This window comes from Salvelinus sp. IW2-2015, linkage group LG14 (genome assembly GCF_002910315.2).
Source record: "Salvelinus sp. IW2-2015 linkage group LG14, ASM291031v2, whole genome shotgun sequence".
Classification (NCBI taxonomy): domain Eukaryota; kingdom Metazoa; phylum Chordata; class Actinopteri; order Salmoniformes; family Salmonidae; genus Salvelinus; species Salvelinus sp. IW2-2015.
The window spans coordinates 16564667-16588939 of NC_036854.1; the positions used below are offsets into that span (position 1 = coordinate 16564667).

Consider the following 24273-nt stretch of genomic DNA (forward strand, 5'->3'; position numbering starts at 1 on the left):
GGCAATCAATAAAACATTTTCCTGCGTTTCACAACAGTGTGGGGGGGAAATAAATAAATAAATACACAAATACATTTAATTTGTTTTTAAAGGAATTCGTTTCTAAAAATGTAGCTCAGCACCAGATAGGCATTTGTGCTCAGATTAATGCTCACATTGAAATCCACCACTATAAGGCCTTTCGTTGATACCATAACACATCACAAAAATGTCACTGTGTTCAAATGATTTTAGAAAGTACGGCAAGTATTCTCTTTGTTATGGGGGATCCACACAGCCCAGTCGTCCGTCTGCTGTCGCGTTCAAAGTGGCCCAGTTTGCTCCTTCAAATTCAAGCCCGTTAGTCTGGGCCTACCCACATGCCATACATTACTGTAGAGGCCACCTGTTGAAATGGTGGGTGGCTAATTCTAGGAGCGAGTTATGACACATGGGTCGGTGCTACACTCCCCTTGACAAACCACCCTACCCCTTCCAACCTCCAACCTCGATACTTCAAGCCCCTCGCCCCCTCGGCCTGGCCCTGCCTGCACCCCCAGCCTGCACCCTGTTATGGCATCTTCCCTGATTGATGGAGCAGCCCCACTCAGGGTTAATTTACACTCATGAATTATGCATGCGGTGATGCCACCACTCCATTCTCTATCTCGCTCCATGGGGTGAGGCTACTTCATGGCAGAAATCATGACATTTCCCCTTTTCTCGTCACAACGGTTCTTCTCACATATAACATGGGGAGTGAGGATGGACTTGGAAGGGGCTTATTTTTAGATAATGACTGTAGAAAGGCTGGTGTCTTCTTTTTAGTATTTATTATTGAAACGTTGGAAATGGTAAATACTATGAATTAATAACATACAGATCTTCAGAGAAAAAKCTTCATTATTTTTGCTGAAAATAGGTTTTTACTTTTGTCTGTGAGGAAATAATGCCCATATATTGACAGAATGATGTTGTTGAGCAACCTTTTGTGCCTTAGCAGGTAGAAAATATGAACTTTACTGCTTTTGACACTGTCAGGTATTTGGCTGGATTAGCTGTAGAAAGTGCTCTTTGTACAGATTGAACTTTCTGTGCACCACAGACTATGACATCATTAAGCTAGCATTTACAGATGATGCCACTAAAATTAATTTCACCTTGTACTTCAAATGTTGCACTTAAAGCAACGYACATTTTTTTTCAATTCAAGCTGTCCCTCTCACTCCTAAAATACACTTGATCCAGTATTTCAAAGACCCCATAACAACAAGAACTGTAAACAAAGTTGGGTTACTGAGGGAGAGTCCCTCACTGAAGATGCCACTCCAATCCATTGCCTGCTGCACAGCATGTAAGTAATAGACCGAAACTAGGTTTCAGATGTTACACACAACAGAAAGTATATCTTTTCAATTCAAGTTTTGCTTTGCAAACAGCCTTAAACCCCCTCACTCAAAGTCCGTCTCACATGTAAAATACACTTGATCTAGTCAAAGGCACAATAGAATCAAGAACTGTAAACAAAGTTGTATGTGTGACTTATAGGACATTCCTGAGAAAATGGGCGGAGTACCTCACTGACACACCCCTCAACCCCCCTGTACATCTTTGAAGTTAAGAGCGACCCGGCTGGGCGGGGTCAGTGTATGAACAGAGCCCCTGATGGGGGGGACAGACTGGTGATTGATGGTGCCCTGCCCAGTCGGAGACGTAGGAACAACCCCTGAAAGACAACATGTGCCACTTATTTTTGCGTGGTAGCCCACCTGCTATTTCTGTCCCGTCTCCACTGCGTCTCCATTTTTCAATGATGACAATTGTGGCGCACTGCAGTTTCCCAGGTCTGACTGCAGCTTGTCACCGCATGCAGGGAGTGCTACTGGACAATTTTATACTACTCCTACTATAAGTGAGTACATGGTTGACCAAGCTCTCCAAGGTCTTGATAGGTTTGATCAGTACACCTTGCTTGTTATGTTCCTGAAGGGAAACAACACAACAAAAACAAATATTTCTTACCGTTTTTAATTGACCGCCATATTTTTATCTAAGGAACTAAAACATCTGATGCATTAGGAACAAGATACGCAAGATGTGTCTTGGAGAAGTCAAGAACAAGACGAGCTTTCAAATAAAACTTTAGCTGTTGACGTTGGTTATTGAGCTCTCATGGAGGTGGTAAAAGATGACAGGTTTTTGGAAACTATTTTGACACCCGACAGCAGGTATCAATTGTATAGCGAGGCTGAGCTAAATATCTGACTGGTGGACCACCAATCTTCCCCAGCTCTCCAATGTGTTGTTCCAGTCTCGATATTACTTCATAAAATCGGATGCGATGAATTGCCAGCTTCTATTTTTACACACTGTGACATCTAACCAGTCTGGTTGGGAGCAGGGATCCTAGCGGGGTTATTGACCTGGTGTTTATGAAGGGGAAAAGGGCTGTAGCCCATTGTTAGTCACAAACACACACATTGGACATGAGACACAAGCACAAAGACTCACACAAAGCACGGAAGCACAGACACATACGCCAGTCACACACGAACATGGGAGCGTGCGGGCGCTCACACACACTGTATTAAAAACCATGACTACCGGCTTGAGCAAATCACTAACCACAAACAGGCATTAACATGTACTGTACCGTGAGTGTATTATATCAAATAATATTTTCACAAAAACTACATTTCAGCCTTGAGTGTTACAAGCCCAAATCCACAGACGGTGGAGAATAAAATCAGCACAGTGACAGATCGCACTCTCTCCCTCTCTCCCCTCTCCAAACAGTTATCTGTCAACAAGCAGTCCCTTCATTAAAGTGAAACATATATGTGGTAAAAGGAGCCGTCTTCCATCTGTCCATAGTCATTAGGCTTCCCATTAGGTGAGACGTCTTCATTTCCTTGGAGGAGCCTTGTGACTGGATCTGGATAGAGCTGACTGCTGTGCACTGACAGAGAGAAACAAAAGACCGTCAGGTGTCCAGTCCCATCCACTCCACCCAGACATCCATTTTCATTAGACACGTCAAGAGATGTGCGGAATATATTTTCTATAGGACTTACATAGTTTGATCCAAATGGAACACACTCATAATGTGACAGTGTGGAAAAGGTATTGTTACGGTTGACAGAGATATTTGTCTCTCAGAAAACCCCTGTGACAAATTTCACCAAATGTATTTTTCTGTTTTATAGTGTTTTTTTTWATTATTGGGTGAGATAATGCTTCATTGTTGGCCTAGAACTGTCAGCTTCCCCTTGCGGTATGCATTTGTCATCATTTTTAGATGGAAAAGAAATGGAGCAAATACAATTTATTAATATATGTTGATGTAAATTAAGACAAACAGAAAACCACAGTTCCAGTACATCCCGCCTGTTCACATCTGAATAATGACGTACTAATTTTTGGGGGTGAAATATTTTTTTTTCATGATTAGGCTTCAGTAACCCAAGCAATTACAACAAATCATTAAACACCAAAGCTAATGAACAATTACATTATTTATTCATATATCCATGAAATCCAAGTCAGACCCGTTTAGTCGTGTTACTGCTCTGGTCTCGTGTGATTTCCTCCCTGACTATTTAGGAACTCCACTCATTCTGGATCAGAAATGCGTCACAAATGACACCCTATTCCCCACATAGTGCACTACTTAACTAGGGAATAGGGTGCCATGTGGGATGATGACCTGGACTTTTGAATGAGATCAGTCTTAGTAGTCCATTTTAAACGTCTACTTTAACATCTCATCATTTCTATTGAGAAGATGTGCTGTTCAGTTGTTAGTACTGAATTACTACTCATCAGTACTACACAAGAGCTACACAAAACCTACAAAACCTTGCTTTTGAGATCTGTAGTAAACCAGTAGTGATTTATGTAGTCATTTAAGTAGTTGTGAATGATACATTGGGATGTTTCACTACTGGAGAACACTACGTATTTCCTATAAAAATCACTACATAATTCTCCCTTAATGACCACTGTGTAACTACTGAGTTTGAGTATCTACTACTTTAAACCTACACAATTCCTACATGGTCACAACTGAATTACTACTTTGATCTGCAGATCTACTGCTGTGTGCCTACTCAATCCTACAACAGCCATGTGTAGTGTTGTGTCACTACAAAGCCTTTTGAATTACTATTGAAAACTGACACCTTTACTACTGTTTCCCTATTCAAAAATCACTACTGACGTCTCCGTGTATCACAACTAGTGCACGTGTTATTTCCTTAAGTTCTGTGGTTATATCATCAAGCAAGAAATAAGCTAATACGAACATAATTGCACATTTGTGTATTCATTAAATGAATTACATACGGAAAGGGGTGTATTTAGCCATTCGTTTGTAATCGATGTGGCAAGTTGTGAATCGTCCTTCATACACCAATAACCCTCCAATCAGTGCGATTGATTGTGAAGCTAGTGTTGTTGTTGCACTTTATTCAACCCTGCTCCTTTAGACAGTTACACTACAAGTCTACTTTCACACCAGAGGAGGCTGCTGAAGGGAGGACGGCTCATAATAATGGCTGGAACGGTACAAATAGAATGGCATCAAACACATAGAAACCATGTGTTTGATACCATTGCACTGATTCCACTTTAGCCATTACCACGAGCTTGTCCTCCTCAATTAAGGTGTCACCAACCTCCGGTGTTTCACACATACTATAGTCTGTCACCTCACCATCCACTTGCTTCAAATCTGTCCCCCGGTCATCCATTTTGGGATGCAGTCATCCCAATGAATGTGTAGTGACTTTTCATCACCTATTGAACATGCTGTGCGTAGCCTACAGTGCAGCCTACACATGCGACGCACGTGGAACGGACTCCATGTGCAAACTATTCGGTCCATGGAATGCATTATCGACCGACACGAAAACACCTGGTTTGAAAACAACAACAGTTTGTCAACCATTGAAATAGCTTCATCCAATAACTGAATTAAGTTACTCAAGCACAAAGGAGTGAGAGCTCGTTAATGTTGGAGTAGTTACTGAAAGTTTACAAAACAAAAAAGGGTTAAATGAGTGTAAATCTCACCACAGTCTTGCTCATCGACGCCTGCTGTCAGTTTCCATATGTACATCACTTCTCGATGTTCCCCAATCATAGGACCAACAACTCCAGACACATTGCAAATCAAATGTTTCAGTCTATCTGCAGAGACATTTCACAGATGGCTGGGAGATGGTTTAAAGCTGGCTCTAACGTAAAGGCTCTATAGAACCTGGCCCCAGATGGAAGGGGAAAATAGACCATGCAGGCGTTAGCCAACAGAAACAACTGATGCTGCTGTCACAGGAAAGGATGTTGGTGGAGTGGAGCACGGTGCGGTCCAGAAGCCCGGAGTCAGCTGCCTGGGAGGCATGTGTGGGTGAGAGAGGAGCCAGACCTAGTCTACACAGGCTAAATCACAAGGCAGGTGCATTATGTCCCGGTCCATTTGTTTTTGGTTCCTGGGAGTGTGTTTGGGTGAGTGGGAATATAATGTACAGTGTGTGGTTATGTTTCTGTGTGTGTTTGAGTGTTTCAGACAGTCCTTTTTTTGTTCAAATAAAAAACAAAATGTTAGCCACAGTGTGCAATTTTATACACTATATACAACTTTCACAAGCAATATTTTGAGACTAGGAACGGTCCTGAGTCTGGGGCTGGGTTGCCTGTTGTCGGTATATAGTTGGTATGGAAGGTAAACTATGACCCCTTGTGTATGGAGTTAAACTGTCATAGATGTGCCATTGCATTGCATACAGCCCTACAGCTCTATACAGCCCTACATTTGGATCAAACCTCATCAAAACATGCCACAGAGTTCCAGGAAAACATCTGTATTACGTTAGGCAGCAAACTATTGCAAGGTATTTGTACAGCTACATCAATAGAATACACCAGGGACCTGATTGTGTGACCCATTTTGCAGATGGTGCTATGCGCTCCCAGGGTCACTGCTGTTGGGTCAGTATATCTATTTCTCCGTTCAAATCAACACACTAATTGGATCAGGCCATGTGGATTATCTACGTATCTTTTTCAACATGTCATGCTCATGGAGTAATGCTGGGTGGATACTTTCTCTCAGGGAACATTTGGAAACATGAGTATATTTTACACAGTGCAGATATTGTTTTGTTGTGAACTTGTACTTCACTTCAATCTGAAGTTGATTGTTTTTACGGTTAGTTGAAAATTACGTTGATGTGCTATTTGGTTATTAGTAATACATCATTGGCTTGGGATTTCATGCATTCATTTTGCTTGCTTGATTAAGAAAGAAAAGCCCTAACTTGAGATATGTGCATTGATGAGATTTACATGCGTAGGTCTCTATTAATTAGGCTACATAATCATTACCCATGTTTATGTAGAAAACTCAACTACTGTATAATGTCAAATATCTACAGGAAGTCAGAAATTTACATACACTTAGGTTGGAGTCATTAAAACTCGTTTTTCAACCACTCCACACATTTCTTGTTAACGAAMTATAGTTTTGGCTAGTCGGTTAGGACATCTACTTTGTGCATAACACAAGTAATTTTTCCAACAATTGTTTACAGACAGATTATTTCACTTATAACTCACTGTATCACAATTCCAGTGGGTCAGAAGTTTACATACACTAAGTTGACTGTGCTTTTAAACAGCTTGGAAAATTCCAGAAAATTATGTCCCGGCTTTAGAGGCTTCTGATAGGCTAATTGACATCATTTGAGTCAATTGGAGGTGTACCTGTGGATGTATTTCAAGGCCTACTTTCAAACTCAGTCCCTCTTTGCTTGACATTATGGGACAGGGAATTTTTACTAGGATTAAATGTCAGGAATTGTGAAAAACTGAGTTTAAATGTATTTGGCTAAGGTGTATGTAAACTTCCGTCTTCAACTGTATACACACGGTAGTGTACAAATAATGTCAAATATTTTACTAGTTTATTTCCCTGTTTTCATTTGAGTTGAGAAATTAGTGAGTTTAAGCATTGTGGTATTTGCCTGACGACTCACAATAGTCTTCCGTTGCTCTGTTGTTCGTAACAACAACAAAAAATGTCCCTGGGCGTGGCATAGCGTTTGGCTGGAGCAAGGAGTCTGGGTAGCCAGGCAATTGTAATATCCCATTCATAACGGCAAATCTCATAGCTATCTGTTTAAATGTTGTATCTTATCCTCTATATGATTTACCTATACTTTAATTCATCCCTACTATTTGTTCAAATGATATGATCAATATATGTATCTTACAGCGTGAAAGTAAAACATGAATAATCGTAGACGCAGAACTAGTGTGCACACTGCAGGCCATCCAGTCACTCCACTGTCAAAGTGTTTACCATGACAAAATCAGCTATGTGCGCGTGTGTGTGTATGAATAAGAGAAGCATGTTACTCAGAGGTCACGTCGTTCCAAAAAATATKCCACATTTGTCACAGTGCCCATCTTTGCCCTGTATAAAACGTCTAACTATTCATCATTGGCGAGACAGACAAAGATGTGAGTGTAGAGGCCTGGACGGCACATGGAATTCGTTTCATGGACTAAAAGATGGACTCTCTCTCTTATGAAGATCTATGACAACCTTCTTGGAGCCTGACTTCCTGGCCCAGTAAGGGACTGACAGCAGGGTGGAGTGGGTAGCCGGCGGACAGCTGATTTATGATCGCATTTATGGAGGTGGACACACAGTACATCCCCGTTTTGACATGTCCTTTTCCACCCCTCGCCCCTCAGACTCTCCGAAATGTGAGACCATCCTTAAAAGTCAGACAAATGATCCATGCCAACATGTGTCACTGGTTATTGAGGATTGCATAGATCAACCTACTGATACTACTGTACGGTACATTAAGCTATAGGCAAGAAGGTTGAGATCCAGCCGGATATTATTCTAGTCCAATAACTAAAGGAGAATCCCCTCTCGTTAAATAAATAATGTGTAATCTGTTGAAACAAACGGCACAGATTAAATCTCATACTTTTATACTGAGAAAATGAACAAATGTGTGTCCTCAGTTGAGAAGTTTGGTGAAATGAGATGAAGTTGATCTCTGCTGTCAATAAAAACATGCCCAAGAGTGATCTTTGAGTCATATTCAATCCCTGGGGGGAAATATGTTACTAAATTACAGTCTGGAATTTTTATTATACATTATATAAATACATAGGACTGATGCAGTTCATAAAACTGTATTAAGAATTGATGCGGTGGTATACGGTGTTGAATGGGGCCTTGCGTCAGGATTTAGAACCACCGTTAAAAGTCAAACACGGCATGAATTATGTAGAGGGGAAATATTGTTCCTTGCTCCTCCTCGTGTTTCGGGGGATGTTGTTAAGAGCAGAAACAAATCAAAAAGCGCTCCAACTTAGGTATCCATTTAGGAGCYGTTTGTATACATAAACACAGCTATGGAGGAATCGCACACAGGCAACAGGCATTTTATACATAAATAACATAGATGGACCATAAACTATTTGTACGGTGGTCAGTGATGCTGCTCTCCGATGTTTTGGAAAGCTTCTGTGGATGGCTGATATGAAATGAAGTGAACCCTGTTGTAAACTTAAATGGCTTTAAGTCTTATTCCAAATCCCTTTGCACTGTGTAAATCATACTGTTGGGAGCTACTTGGTTTTGGCACATAGTAAATCACAGCAACCCCACAGAAAAGGTTCATGTTTTGGGGTTAAAGCAGCGAAACTCCCATGATCTCCCCAGGTCAGGTCACTCCTCCTCCGCCTTTGAAACAGACAAGCTAGCTAGACCATAGATAAACAGTAGCATTATGGTACATTCTTCTGCTGGGGGGGATGTGGAAACAGACTATTTATGTAAATTGTGTCATTTATTTGGAGTTCCTGTGAAACTGCTTATTTTAGGAGCGCTTTGGTGATGATTTAGCTCAAGGAATGCGGTGGAGAATGAGCAGGGGTCTTTGCTCTCTTGCTGAGAACACGACACCCTATCACTCTGCTCGAGAGAATTTCCTTTCAGTGCTCAGGGAGCTTTAGATATGAAGTGGCCTTAAAACGCCATGCTAGTGCTATCTGCATAACTCACATTTATCAGTTTCCTGAAAATATGTATGGCATGCAATTACTGGTTTTTAAATGTACTACAAGTGTACCACAGCATTCTTATATCATAGCATCATTCTGATTACATAGACCAGGGTTGTCATCAAGGCAAAGGGCGGCTATTTGAAGAATCTCAAATATAAAATATATTTTGATTTGTTTAACACTTTTTTGGTTACTACATGATTCCATATGTGTGATTTAATAGTTTTGATGTCTTCACTATTATTCTACATGTAGAAAATAGTAAAAATAAAGAAAAACCCTTGAATGAGTAGGTGTTCAAAAACTTTGACCGGTAGTGTACGTGTGTGTAGAGTGCGTGTGCTAGCGTTTGCGTGTGTATGCGTGTCTGTACCTGTGTGTGCACACATCTCTTCACAGTCCCCGCTGTTCCATAACGTGTATTTTATCTGTTTTTGCATCAGTTACCTGATATGGAATAGAGTTCCATGTAGTCATGGCTCTATGTAGTACTGTGCGCCTCCCATAGTCTGTTCTGGACTTGAGGACTGTGAAGAGACCTCTGGTGGGGTATAAGATGTCTTGTGGGGTATGCATGGGAGTCCGAGCTGTGTGCTAGTAGTTTAACTTCTTATGGCTGCAATCCCGTTAACGGGATGATATGACAACAGCCAGTGAAAGTGCAGGGCGCCAAATTCAAACAACAGAAATCTCAATTAAAATTCCTCAAACATACATGTATCTTATACCATTTTAAAAGGTAATCTTGTTGTTAATCCCACCAAAGTGTCCGATTTCAAATAGGCTTTACAGCGAAAGCACCACAAACGATTATGTTAGGTCACCACCAACTCACAGAAAAATTCWGCCATTTTTCCAGCCAAAGAGAGGAGTCACAAAAAGCACAGAGATAAAATGAATCACTAACCTTTGATGATCTTCATCAGATGACACTCATAGGACTTCATGTTACACAATACATATATGTCTTGTTCGATAAAGTTCATATTTATATCCAAAAACCTCAGTTTACATCAGCGCCATGTTCAGAAATGCCTCCAAAATATCCGGAGAAATTGCAGAGAGCCACGTCAAATAACAGAAATACTTTGATGAAAGATACATGTTTACATAGAATTAAAGATATACTTGTTCTTAATGCAACCGTTGTGTCAGATTTCAAAAAGCTTTATGGCAAAACACAATATTCAATAATCTGAAAACAGCGTTCAGCCACAAAAGCAAGCCATGCAGTTACCCGCCAAATTGTGCAGTCAACAAAACTCATAAAAAGCATTATAAATCTTCACTTACCTTTGCTGATCTTCGTCGGAATGCAYTCCCAGGACTCCCACTTCCACAAGAAATGTTTGTTTTGTTCGGTAATGTCCATCATTTATGTCCAAATAGCTATTTTTGTAGCGTGTTTGGTAAACAAATCCAACGTCAGGAAGCGCGCTCACTAAAAGCTGACGAAATGTCAAAAAGTTCCGTAACAGTCAGTAGAAACATGTCAAACGATGTATTGAATCAATCTTTAGAATGTTTTTAACATAAATCTTGAATAACGTTCCAACCGGAGAATTACATTGACTTCAGATGAGCGATGGAACAGAGCTCCCTCTCATGTGAACGCACATGGTCAAAGAATGGTCAGGTTTTTGCCTGCCATATGAGTTCTGTTATACTCACAGACATAATTGAAACAGTTTTAGAAACTTCAGTGTTTTCTATCCAATACTAATAATATGCATATATTAGCAACTATGACTGAGGAGCAGGCCGTTTACTCTGGGCACCTCTGTGCACCTTTCATCCAAGCTACTCAATACTGGCCCTGCAGCCATAAGAAGTTAAACAGACATCTTGGTGCATTCAGCTTGTCAACACTTCTTACAAAAACAAGTGGTGATGAAGTCAATCTCTCCTCCACTTTGAGCCATGAGAGATTGACATACATGTCTTTAATGTTAGCTCCCCGTGTAGATTTAAGGGCCAGTCATGCTGCCCTGTTGTGAGTCATTTGTAATTTCCCTAAGTCCCTCTTTGTGGCACCTGACCACATGACTGAACAGTAGTCAAGGTGCGACAAAACTAGGGCCTGTAGGACCTGCCTTGTTGATAGCGTTGTTAAGAAGTTAAGAAGGCAGAGCAGCACTTTATTATGGACAGACTTCTCCCCATCTTAGCTTCTGTTGTATCAACATGTTTTGACCATGACAGTTTACAATACAGGGTTACTCCAAGCAGTTTAGTCCCCTTAACTTGCTCAATTTCCACATTATTCATTACAATATTAAGTTAAGGTTTAGGATTTAGTGAATGATTTGTCCCAAATACAATGCTTTTAGTTTTTGAAATATTTAGGACTAACGTATGCCACCTTGCCACCTTTTCTGAAACTAACTGCAACTCTTTGTTAAGTGTTGCAGTCATTTCAGTCACTGTAGTAGCTGACGTGTATAGTGTATAGTGTCGAGTTATCTGCACACAGACACACTGGCTTTACTCAAAGATTGAAAAAAGTAAGGGGCCTAGACAGCTGCCCTGGGAAATTTCTGATTCTACCTGGATTATGTTGGAAAGGCTTCCATTAAAAAACACCCTCTGTTCTGGCACCCCGACCATCCGCCCAATAAAAAGATCCTCCCGCGACTGAATCTAGTTGATGATCTCTGACAGACTGTCAACAATGTCATTGTAACGGCCATCGTTGCATGAAGAAGTGGACCAAAGCGCAGCGTGGTAAGTGTTCATGATTTATTCATAAAACTGAACACTGAATAACAAAAAACAACAAAGAGAACGAACAAAACCGAAACAGTTCTGTCTGGTGCAGACACAAAACAGAAAACTACCCACAAAACACAGGTGGGAAAAGGCTACCTAAGTATGGTTCTCAATCAGAGACAACGATAGACAGCTGCCTCTGATTGAGAACCACACCCGGCCAAACACACAGAAATAGAAAACATAGAACACAAAACATAGAATGCCCACCCAAACTCACGCCCAGAACAAACCAAAATAGAGACATAAAAAGGATCTCTAAGGTCAGGGCGTGACAATCATAAACAGCTAATCTAGCCTAGTTTCTATTGGTTGACTTCTGGATGAGGTAATTCATTATCTGACATGTAGCTCAAAAGTGTTGCAATGGACCAGCAATATATTTTTATGGTGAAAATCTGCCTTGAAGTTGCAGAGCTGCAGAGAAACCCCAATCATTAGTCATATAGGAGCACACACAGCAAGGACTTGATCCACTACAAGACATGTATTCATAAAGACAGGTTGTTGATGGAGACAGACATGGTAATGATTGTCTGTGTGGCAAACAAATTCACACGTGTGTTTGGTCATGTGTTGAAACGCCAGAGGAGTGCTCAGAAAAGCCACTTTGTATTGCAAAACAAAAACATTGCTTGTCAGTTGTCAGCGCTCACGCCTACAGAGGACCGTCACCAACAAATTGTTTGCGTCAGCTGAGGGATAGGACGTGGGGCCCTGTTGTGGTTTTGAAGTATGGATCAATGTCAAGTATAAAGTCATAGCTTGGCGTGAGGAGGGATGGGGGGAGGCGTCTGGAAWCTAAATGACGTTGATTCCTCCATTTTGCGGGCCTCGGCAGACCCCTGTGACTGGGTAGGGTTATGTTCAGAGCCTCTGGGTTTTCAGGGTCACAGGCTCATGTCCCAGGAGGGCCACAGCTGTCTTACGGCTGGGCCTCTGCCTCCCTCTGCTCCCACTACATTATCATCTCCCCTGCTTTTACTGAAGGAAGGGAACTAACATGAATCCCAACTTTGTCTTTGTATTCTATTCTGTTATTGTTTTTTTGTTAAACGCAAAATAATACTTTGTGAATTTCTCTTTATAACTTCAGAAAATATAAATAATAAACATTTCAAAAATTTTAAATATATATATATATATTAAGGGTCTGAAACTCTAGACCCCTAAAACTCAACTCTGAACCTCAAAGCCAGGTCCACTGCTTTCCCCCCTCCATTGTTCCCCTCCAATCAAGGACTGATTTAGACCTCGGACACCAGGTGGGTGAAATGAATTATCAGGTAGAACAAAATACCAGCAGGCTCTGGACCTCATAGGGTAAGAGTTGAATACAACCTTCTCTAGAACATAGATTGATCTCCCCATTGTATTTTCCAGTTCATATTCACCCCTATGCACGCCCCTTATTCCAGGGCTTACTGCCTGTTGAATCCTATGTGACATTCTTGAACCATCCACAACACTGTGAACAGATTGGACCTTTGACCTTTAGCAATGACACCGAACCGCTCTGCCGGTGCCAAGAACTACATTTGGGTTGTGACTACGAGATGAGTCACTGTTTTGTCAAACACTGCAATTTCCTGCCACTTACGAGCATGTCACGCTCATCTAGAATTACATTTACACAACTTTAAAATGTGAATATTAAATAGGTTAAGGCAGGCATAAAAACAAGGATTTGTTGATCTCCCACATATTGAACGAATCAAGGTCATATTCAACCRTAATTAAAGCATATACTGTAAAACCATTCCAATATCCCGTTGCCTTTCATTTGGTAACTAAAACAAACAAACAAGTAAAACCCCTGACAACATCCTTACCCATGCTCCTTTTTAATAAAACAATGTTAATATCATCTGCACGTCATTTCACATCTGTACTAAAGAGGACATGACACTGTGTACATGTCCTTGACAGAGTGCGTAATAAACAACACACATATTATACAGCAGAAGCGTGTGACGCTAAGGGGAAATAAAGTCTAGAACGAGTGMGGTTGCTAAATGATTTCTTGATTAGACTCTGGAAAGTCATTAATAATGTGCCTCTCTCCTCCTGCAGTTCCGCTGTACGTAATTTCATTTACTATCATCATAAAGGATGAGAGGGTCTCCCAGCTCATCTGTGGCAAATTAATGGCTGTTGCCCTGAAGAATATGCCAGGCAATACTATGCAAGTGTCATTCCTCTGTCTTACTGTGGCCGTTAAGGTGATGTCTCCAAAACATGCTTCCCACGCACATTGTGTGTAGTAGTTGTTTTAAACATTTTTTATATATWTTTTTTTCTTCTTCCCCAGAGCATATATATTTTAGTGTTCCTACAAGAGATACGGTAAAGGTGATGGGGGAGAACGTTTATTTACTTTTGTAATAACTAATCTGACTGCGACAAGAGACGAACTCTGATGTACAGTAACATAAAAGTGAACTCTAAGACATCGTTACTCCTTAAATCCTTGATGATAAATAATCCACCACCAATGCGCCTTTAACCTTGTATCAGTATTCTGTCTAGCTTTCTGCATAGGAACCAAACGCTAAATTTAGACCTGCAACTGGCATTGCTAATTAATAATTTAGGATACATACACTGATATGGTATTTACACCAGCTGTGCACCAAGTCAGAATCTGAAACTGGAATAGCCTGCATTATAATGAGAAATATACTAAACACATACTCCTAAATATGCAAACACGCTGAGAAGCAACTCAAATTTATTAGTAGACACTTTTCAAAGTGAAATGACCAAACTTTTATTGTGCACCGGATCAAGGATAACTTGCGGAGTGCTCATTTCTGTGCATTGAGCTTTATATATTATAAGATGGGTTACATTTTGATGCTAATTTATTTATTTTGACATCTAATCAGTACGCGGCATACTCTGAAAACACATTCTGGTCCTAGGGCTTACTTTTCATTTTGTAATGAAAGGTATGTCTCACAGTAGAGTGAACATGACTTAGCTCTGTGCATATAAGGCTGTAAATTCAGAAAGGCTTTCATCAATTTCTACATTTTGTCCAGATAATACCGGCACCTCTCGATTGAACATGAAAACAAAAGCAATGACCGCACGCCAAAAACAATCTTTTATATTATATCTTTCATAAGTACTTCCGATTACTAGGAAAATAACCAATATCCCAGCTGAGCCAACAACTGCCTTCTCAAATACAAGGCCGAGGTCAAATAGTCACACCGTACACAGAGATTGCTTGAGTGTGTGTGTGCACGCGCACGTATCTGTGTGTGTGTGTGTCCACCATTCTTTAACACTAATTCTTTACATCACTGGCTCTTACAGCTTGCTCGGGTCGACATGCATTCACAAATTATGCGTACTGTGATGTTAAATTGTAGTAATTTTAATCAATATACTGTATCTTAGACAAAGAAAGCTTATCCTTTGATTACAAGTATGGCAATTGAGAGGAAACTGCCGAAACAGTTGGTTAGATCCACTCAGCCTGTGGGTTATCTGACTGAGAACTCTATGAGGCAGAGTTACAAAAGACCTGTGTATCACACAGCTGTGTACTATCAGAGAGTTCAGAAATAGCTCTGCGGGCATGAAGAACACGCTGTGYGCTTCCTTCCTCTCCAATTGAAAAATGTTACATAAATTATTCAAACCAAAATAAACACCTGGACCAATGGTGATTCAAACCTTCACTCCAAAACAACTGCATGTCATCAAAGAGGGGATGTACAGCAGACAGATGCAGACAAAAAGAATATATATAATTAGCCAAAGACATTTGCATGTACAGGAATTTACATAAGACAGACGATAAACAGGATATACAGACTACATACAGGTAACTGCCAAAATAAAGGAAACACTAACATAAAGTGTGTTAATAGGGTGTTGGGCCACCACGAACCACCAGAACAGCTTCAATGTGCCTTGGCATAGATTCTATAAGTGTCTGGAACTCTATTGGAGGGATGCCACACCATTCTTCCACAATACATTTGATAATTTGGTGTTTTGTTGATGGTGGTGGAAACTGCTTTCTCAGGCTCCGCTCCAGAATCTCCCGAAATTGTTCAATTGGGTTGAGATCTGGTGACTGAAACAATCATGGCATGTGGTTTACATAGTTTTCATGATCATCAAACCATTCAGTGACCACTCATGCCCTGTGGATGGGGGCATTGTCATCCTATGGGGGCATAGCCATGGTAACCATAATCATTTCCTGCCGGGAATTTTTATACATGACCCTAAGCATGATGGGATGATAATTACTTAATTAACTCGAAACCATACCTGTGTGGAATCACATGCTTTCAATATACAGTGCCTTCAGAGAGTACACACAGCCATTGACTATTTCCAAATGTTGTTATGTTACAGCCTGATTTAAAAATGGATTACATTTMGATTTTTTAGTCACTGGCCTACACACAATTTCCCATAATGTCAAAGTGGAATTATGTTTTTAGAAATGTTTACAAATTAATAAAAAATTAAAGCTGAAATGTCTTAAGTCAATAAGTATTCAACCCCTTTGTTATTACAAGCCTAAATAAGTTCAGGAATAAATATTTTCTTAACAAGTCCCTTAATAAGTTGCAAGGACTCACTCTGTGTGCAATAATGGTGTTTAACATGATTTTTGAATGACTACCTCATCTCTGTAYCCCACACAGATTCAAACACAAAGACCAGGGAGGTTTTCCAATGCCTCGCAAAGGGCATCTATTGCTAGCTGGGTAAAAAAAACAGACATTGAATATCCCTCTGAGCATGGTGAGGTTATTAATTACACTTTGGATGGTGCATTCTTCCTAACTCAGTTGCCGGAGAGGAAGGAAACCGCTCAGGGATTTTACCATGAGGCACAATGGTGACTTTAAAATGGTTACCAAGTTTAATGGCTGTAATGGGAGAAAACTGAGGATGGATCAACAACATTATATTTACTCTACAATATTAACCAATTTGACAGAGCCTGAAGAATTTTGAAAAGAGTAAATTGGAAAATGTTGCACAATCCAGTTGTGGAAAAGCTGTAATCGCTGCCAAAGGTGCTTCTACAAAGTATTGACTCAGGGATGTGAATGCTTATGTAAATKAGATATTTCTGTATTTMATTTTCAATAAATTTGCCAACGTTTCTTGAAACATGTTTTCACCTTGTCATTATGGGGTATTGTGTGTAGATGGATGAGGAAAGAAATATATTTAATCCATTTTGAATTCAGGCTGTAAACACAAAGTCAATGGGTATGAATACTTTCTGAAGGCACTGTACTTTGTGTCCCTGATTTACTCAGGTGTTTCCATTATTTTGGCAGTTACCTGTATGTAGAAGAACAGTTTACACAAATCAACATGCAGTATGTACACTAAGAACTACAGGCTACACTGTAAACACTAGCTACATTATGAATTATGCATGTAGGGAAGTATAAATAAATAAACTGTTTCACAGGATGAGAGGTGGGGGAAATATATATATGAAAAGAGAGATGCATACGGTGATGTGCAGAGAGTGCAAAGAGCAATATGCAGTTCTAGGATAATAGTGCAGAGTCCATAGTCCGTGAATGAGAAGATCGTGGACCAGGTGGCCGGTTGGCGAGGGCCACGGTGCGGGGGAAGAAGCTGTTCAGATGGCGGGAGGTTTTGGTTGTGATTGACCTGAACAGTTTGCCAAAAGGGGAGTCTTCGGAAGAGGGGCTGTGTGATGAGGGAGGATCTTTTCCGCGTGCTTCCTTGCCCTAGAGTCGTGCAGGACCTTGGAGGGAAGGTGGCAACCGATGAACCTCTCAATTAGACCGGACAATATGTTGCAGTTTGCCCTTGGTTTGTGCAGACGCATTCCCAAACCAGACAGTGATCGAAGAGGTGAGGATGGACCCGATGATGGTTGTGTAGAACTGAAATCAGTATTGTCCGCGAGAGTTAGAATTTCTTCAGCTCACACAAGAAGTACATCTGCTGGTGTGCCTTCTTGGTGATTGCCGTGATATTRKCCTTCCACTTGAGGTTTGTGGTAGATGACGCTCCCCAGGAATTTGAATCTCTCAGCCGTGCTTACAGCTGAGGAACTGAATTCAATGGGGACAGATGGTGAGTGTCACTTCCTGAAGTCAATAAACATCTCCACGGTTGTGAGAGTGTTCAGATCCAGGTTATTGTGACTACACCGGGCCACAATCCAGTCAACATCTCTGGTACATGTAGGGCTCCCGAGTGGCGCAGCGGTTTAAGGCATTGCATCTCAGAGCTAGAGGCGTCACTACAGACCCTGGTTCGTTTCCAGGCTGTATCACAACCAGCGGTGATTGGGAGTCCCATAGGGCGGCGCACAATTGGCCCAGCGTTGTCCGGGTTAGGTTTCGGCAAGGGTAGGCCATCATTGTAAATAAGAATTTGTTCTTAACTGACTTGCCTAGTTAAATAAAGAAACACTTTTTTTTTTACTCATCACCCTTGGAGATAAGGCCGTTGACGAGTACATGGCCTTATCTCAATTGGATTTGCAAAACTTTTGCGTCCTCTATCCACCTTCCTGTCGCAGCTCATTTTGAAAAAGGTAAAATGTTAGAGGAAAGGCGGCGAGGAGAAGGAACATGGACGAAGATGAGCTTGTATGAAATTAGATTCTCTTCTCCATTAAGGCAAATTACATTTACAGGGGTGGAATCACAAAATAAATGTGTAACGTGAAAAAACTAAAATGTCGCTAGAAAGATAAGTAGCATGTTGTTTTAAAATGTTTGCATGCTTTTCGAGAAAACAACAACTGCTTCAAAGGGGGTGTGGCAGATTTCAAAACTCTTCCACAAAGGATTCAGATAGGATACACGACTATCCTCGATGAAAGGTGGCTATCGAGGCGTGGAGGACACTTCTGTAAGCCTACTAACAAATGAACAGTCTCCTCAACCAGTCTCCTCAACCAAAATCAGTTTCCGGGTCACGGAGGAGAGAGGACAAAGGAGAAGAGTACGGAGAACGGACTTTTGCCCAAATGAGAAAAGGCCCATATACCGGAGAGAGTTTGACCGGATGGCGGCCTGGTTCAGTCATCTATGATGACGATTCATTGCAAATCAATGTGATTTTCATTGTGCACTAGCTTGAATAGAAAGCCTATGACTCAAACAATTAGCCCAAGAGTAAATTAGAATAGGCAGCTGTATCACACCATCATGTCATCAAAGAACTCAGAATGTCGCATTCATTCACTGTATTTAAAAAATGTATTCAAGACTGTTCATGAACAAGCTACTTTCGTTTTTTTCAAGCCCAAAGTAATTACTTTTCTACTTATTTTMAAGTCAACATTAAATACAAATTTAATCTTTCTACTTTCCAGTTTATTTAGTAATTGGAAAGTTCATCAGTGCAGGAGATCCACTATGTCTGCGCTCCCCTTTGACATCTTTTTAATGAGTGGAAGTTGTGGTATGCTGTGTTAACAAAGAGCACACAATGCACAAATGCACTCACTTCTTCCTCATTGTGGAGGCCATTTTGAAAACAGACATCTGAGGTGACTTAACATGTCCTAAGGGCTAATACAGCGTGTTCAATTTAAAGATAACATTTTTTGAAGAGCGGTAAGAATCAGAACGGCTGCTTTAATTCCCCCCCAAAATTGTGAAATAAAAAACTTTAGACAGTGCTTTATTATCCATCAATCTAACTTTGAAAGCATTCTTTGAAGGCTTGATCTGAAACGCTTACCAGACAACACTTTGATAGAAGTCTGACACTAAAGTGTTTTGCATGACAGAAAGTAATTTATTTTGTCTAGAAAAATGAAAGAAACTAATTAGACGATTGTGTGAAGGCTGACACGGAAAAGGCCTAAGAATTACGAGCAAACACCCTGGAGGAACAAGCAGGAAAAGTCAGGCTTCTAATTTGTCCTTCTTATGTAGTTGTGAAAAAAAAAAAAAGGCTAATTAAAACAATTAAAGGCATATTGAGGTGAAATTTGCAGCAAAGTGTTATTCTGACTGTTCATTAGCGCCATATATCATGCAAACATAATGTCAATTAAAAGTGTATCCTCAACTACTAGATATAACAATCACTGAACTAATCAAACCATTTGACTTAAGTGAACATACTGTAAAAGCAATTACTGTCCATTACTTAGTTAGGAAAGTCAAAGATGTACAGTTTGAAGTAGAACTTGTGAAGAACCACGTTGCCTCGTGGCTTAAATAGCTGATTCATCACAGGACATAAAGGCTCAAAGTAGAAATTGGAATGTGTTTTCTCACAGTAATCATAGTCAGGCTACTATTCCAGATTAACTCAGGAGATCACCGGCCCAAATTAGCAGCATTTCAATATCCCTGAAGTATTGCCCATGAAATTTCTGTCTGCCTATAATCAAAAGAGAGACTTCATTTTCTTAGCAAACATTTAAACTAACCATTAGTTATGCTCCCAGTATTTGCCTACATATAGATATCCTAGCCCTAACATTTTTATTTAATCTTTATTTAACCTAGGCAAGTCAGTTAATAACAAATGATTTTTTACAATGACGGCCTACCCCAGCCAAACCCTAACCCAGACGACGCTGGGCCGATTGTGCGCCGCCCTACGGGACTCCCAATCACGACCGGTTGTGATACAGCCTGGAATCRAACCAGGGTCTGTAGTGACGCCTCTAGCACTGAGATGCAGTGCCTTAGACCAGGGTGCCACTCGGGAGCCCTCACCATATCAATGCAGTTAGTTAGATACAGGCTAGAATATCTCATACAAATAAAATCAATATCTGAGTAGCATCTGCATTTGAAACAGATCTATTTTTCTGTATGAATCAGCATACAAGACTTATGATAATAGATTATTCATGCTTAAGGTGTTCAGAGTGCTTGTACTGTATGAGTGATATTTTCAAGTTAGAGAAATATCGCAAGTATCAATACTGATATTTTGACAAAACTACCATTAGATTCTAATCATTCTCCAAATGATTGCTGCAGGTCACATCCCACATAAGCAATAATCCTGATACTAATGACTAATTTCAAGGTAATTCAGCCATCAGAGGTAAAAAAGAAGATCTCTAAGGCCAGCCTAGCAAGACAACGTGCGAGTACTGTTTACTTTTGAGGGAGCTGGTGTATTTGACACGCGTCCATATTATTGAAGAGAAAGTGGAATTTACTGAACTTGAAATTAATAATTAGGTATTCTCATCCAGAGTTTTGTCTTGGATTAGATGTTTGCTTTAGATATCAAGCAGAAATAATGAAAGTGTGCCAGGCACAGAAGGTCAAAGAAAGTACACAACCATTACCGATCCTTTTAATATTCCACGACACTATTTTCCTCAAAAAGTAATGGCCCAAAAAAGTTATCCCCACAAAAGGTATGGATGTCATGACATACAGTGCCTTCAGAAAGTATCCACACCCCTTTACTTCTTCCACATTTTGTTGTGTTACAGCCTGAATGTAAAATGGATTGAACTGAGATTTGTGTGTCACTGGCCTTCACACAATACCCCATAATGTCAAAGTGGAATTATGTTTTAATTTAAAAAGAAAAGCTGGAATGTCTTGAGTCAATAAGTATTCAACCCCTTTGTTATGGCAAGCCTAAATACGTCCAGCAGTAAAAAAAGGTTAACAAGTCACATAATAAGTTGCATGGACTCACTCTATGTGCAATAACAATGTTTATTAAGATGATTTTTTAATGACCACCTCATCTCTGTACCTCACACATACAATTATCCGTAAGGTCCCTCAGTTGAGCAGTGGATTTCAAATACAGATTCAACCACAAAGACCAGGGAGATTTTGCAATGCTTCGCAAAGAAAAAGGCACCTCTTGGTAGATTTTAAGTTAGTTAAAGTTTCAGAGTTTCATAGCTGTGATAGCAGAAAACTGAGGACGGAACAACATTGCAGTTGCTCCACAATACTAACCTAATTGACAGAGTGAAAAGGAGGAAGCCTGTACACAATGAAAATATTCCAAAACATGCATCCTGTTTGCAACAAGGCACTAACGTAATACTGCAAAAAATGTGGCAAACAATTCACTTTTTGTCCTGAATACAAAGTGTATTGAGGACAACTCTTCATATTTTCAAGCATAGTGGTGGCTGCATCATGTTATGTGTATGCTTGTAATCGGCAAGGACTGGGGAGTTTTTCAGGATTAAAAAAAGCTAAGCACAGGCAAAATCCTAGAGGAAAACCTGGTTCAGTCTGCATTCCACCAGACACAGGGAGATTAATTCACCTTTCAGCTGGACAATAACCCAAAGCACGAGGCCAAATCTACACTGGAATTTCTCACCAAGAAGACAGTGAATATTCATGAGTGTTCGAGTTACAGTTTTGACTTAAATCTACTTGAAAATCTACAGAAAGACCTGAAAATGTGCAAATGTTATACAATCCAGGTGTGGAAAGATCTTAGAGACTTACCCAGAAAGACTTACAGCTGTAATCGCTGCCAATTGTGCTTTTACAAAGTATTGACTAAGGGGTGTGAATATTTATATAAATGGAATATTTCTGTATTTAATTTAATACATTTGCAAACATTTCTAAAAACATGTTTACACTTTGTCATTTTGGCATATTGTGTGTAGATGGGTGAGATATTTTTTAGATTGAATCCATTCTGAATTCAAGCTGTAACACAACAAAATGTGGAATAAGTCAAGGGGTATGAATATTTTCTGAAGGCACTGTGACACAGCACTTGGCTCTGGACCCCGGTAAGAGAGAATGCAGAAACGCACTTTATGTGTAACACATGCTTGGTATTCTTTTACATAACATTACTGAAGTATACAGTTTGCTTCAGTCAACAAAACATGCACACAATAAGCAAATGCAGGCTCATGATAAATGTCTACCACAAAACACAGAAAGGACATTTTAAATCCTTGCCTCACTCCTAGGCCCTTTGCAGTGTATCCTTGTGGGAGACATTATTGTCTGTAGTAATAAACATGACTAATCGCTCAAAACTTGGCTAAGTCCCTTGATACGTGCCCTTTGCAAGCACAGTGAGGTGTTTCTCATTCCTCAGATTTTTATATACAAACATCAGATTATTTCACCCAACAATCCGGCTAAATGAATTATTCATTGGCAAGGCCCCCTTCCTTCAGTGTAATGCACACAAATCTATTCAAATCTATTCAGTAATGACCTATATTTGTTTTTAAACTTTGTTCCCATTGAACATGCCATACAAATAAAGGAATTTTAATTAATTATATGACGAGTGCCTTGGTCCTCCTTTCTTTTTGATGACCAATGTACCCCTTTTACCAAAGAGCACCTTCTGTCTACCAAAACCTACTATTGTGTACCTTAGTAGCGCTTCCCTTCCTCCTCTTTTTTTTCTACATGACCTACATTGTGTTTAAGAGAGGAGCAAAGGGACATTCATCAACAGAAACTAGCTACGTATTTACAGGGATTGGAATGATTCCCAAGTGTGACCTTTTCCCTCTGACTGTCTCCTCACCCGCCGTGATTAAGACGTGACCCAGATTTCAGAAATCTCCCTTTTTGAAGATCCGAACTCAAAGGAACTGGTCCCCCAGCTTTCCTCGGTGTCGTTTATTGTGTTTATTGTAAGTAGAGGGGCTAGCTAGCTTGCTAGCAGGGATAGCAGTGAACACCCACCGATTGATCAGAAGAAAAGCCTCCCTTGAGCTTGAAATCTTGTCGTCACACACAGTCCCAGCTGCTGCCTCCCATACCTTCTGTAAAGCTGGTGACAATCGGCTGCAACCTCCCCTGGTTCGTTGGAGTGGGAGTTTTCTTTTTTTTTTTTTGCATAGGAGTGTGTGAGATCAGTGGTAAATCCATTGTAATCTCCCTGTAAGCTACAGACCTGCTCCAAAAGCCCTCATGAGCAGGAGATGGTCCGTTATTACTGGGCCTTTCATCCAGGCGAAGGAGATTACATCTGAGCTGAAGAATCGCACTCCTTTCAAAGTTCTGCTCAGAGTTCAAACACAGTCTCATTCCAGTCACATCCGCATCAAGGAAAGCCCTTCAAAACGAACACATATAATCAGCGGGGGGGGGGGGACATACAGTAGATATGCTGTATTATGTGGTTGTTAGTTATCTCGGTTGAAATATTTCATAAATATATTTCAGTTTTCAGATTATTCATTTGTTTGGACCACGCCATACGATGGTAATTAAAAAGGTGGGTGCCAGCCAACATCAAAATAATTCCTAGATTATGTTTTGTTATTTCTCTAATTGACTTTCATTCAACGCTTATACTCCAAGCAACTCAATGTTAATGTTCATACTCAGTTGATTTTTTTTTCGGTCAGATTTGCCTCTGGATATGCTGTGATGGATAGTAGATTTATAGTGTCCATCCACACACAAAGACAGAGACAGACAGCAGCTCACTGGGGAACATGTCAGTCTGCCG

General features: G+C 40.3%; 1 long non-coding RNA gene across 1 annotated transcript in view; it reads right to left on the reverse strand.

The window, feature by feature from the left end:
• Nucleotides 1–552: 552 nt before the first annotated feature.
• The window catches only part of LOC111973476 (uncharacterized), a 67277-nt gene continuing 43556 nt past the window's right edge, over nucleotides 553–24273 (reverse strand). Inside the window, exon 5 of the long non-coding RNA XR_002878587.2 lies at nucleotides 553–2938. This is a non-coding gene — a long non-coding RNA (uncharacterized lncRNA). The remainder of the gene's footprint in view (nucleotides 2939–24273) is intronic.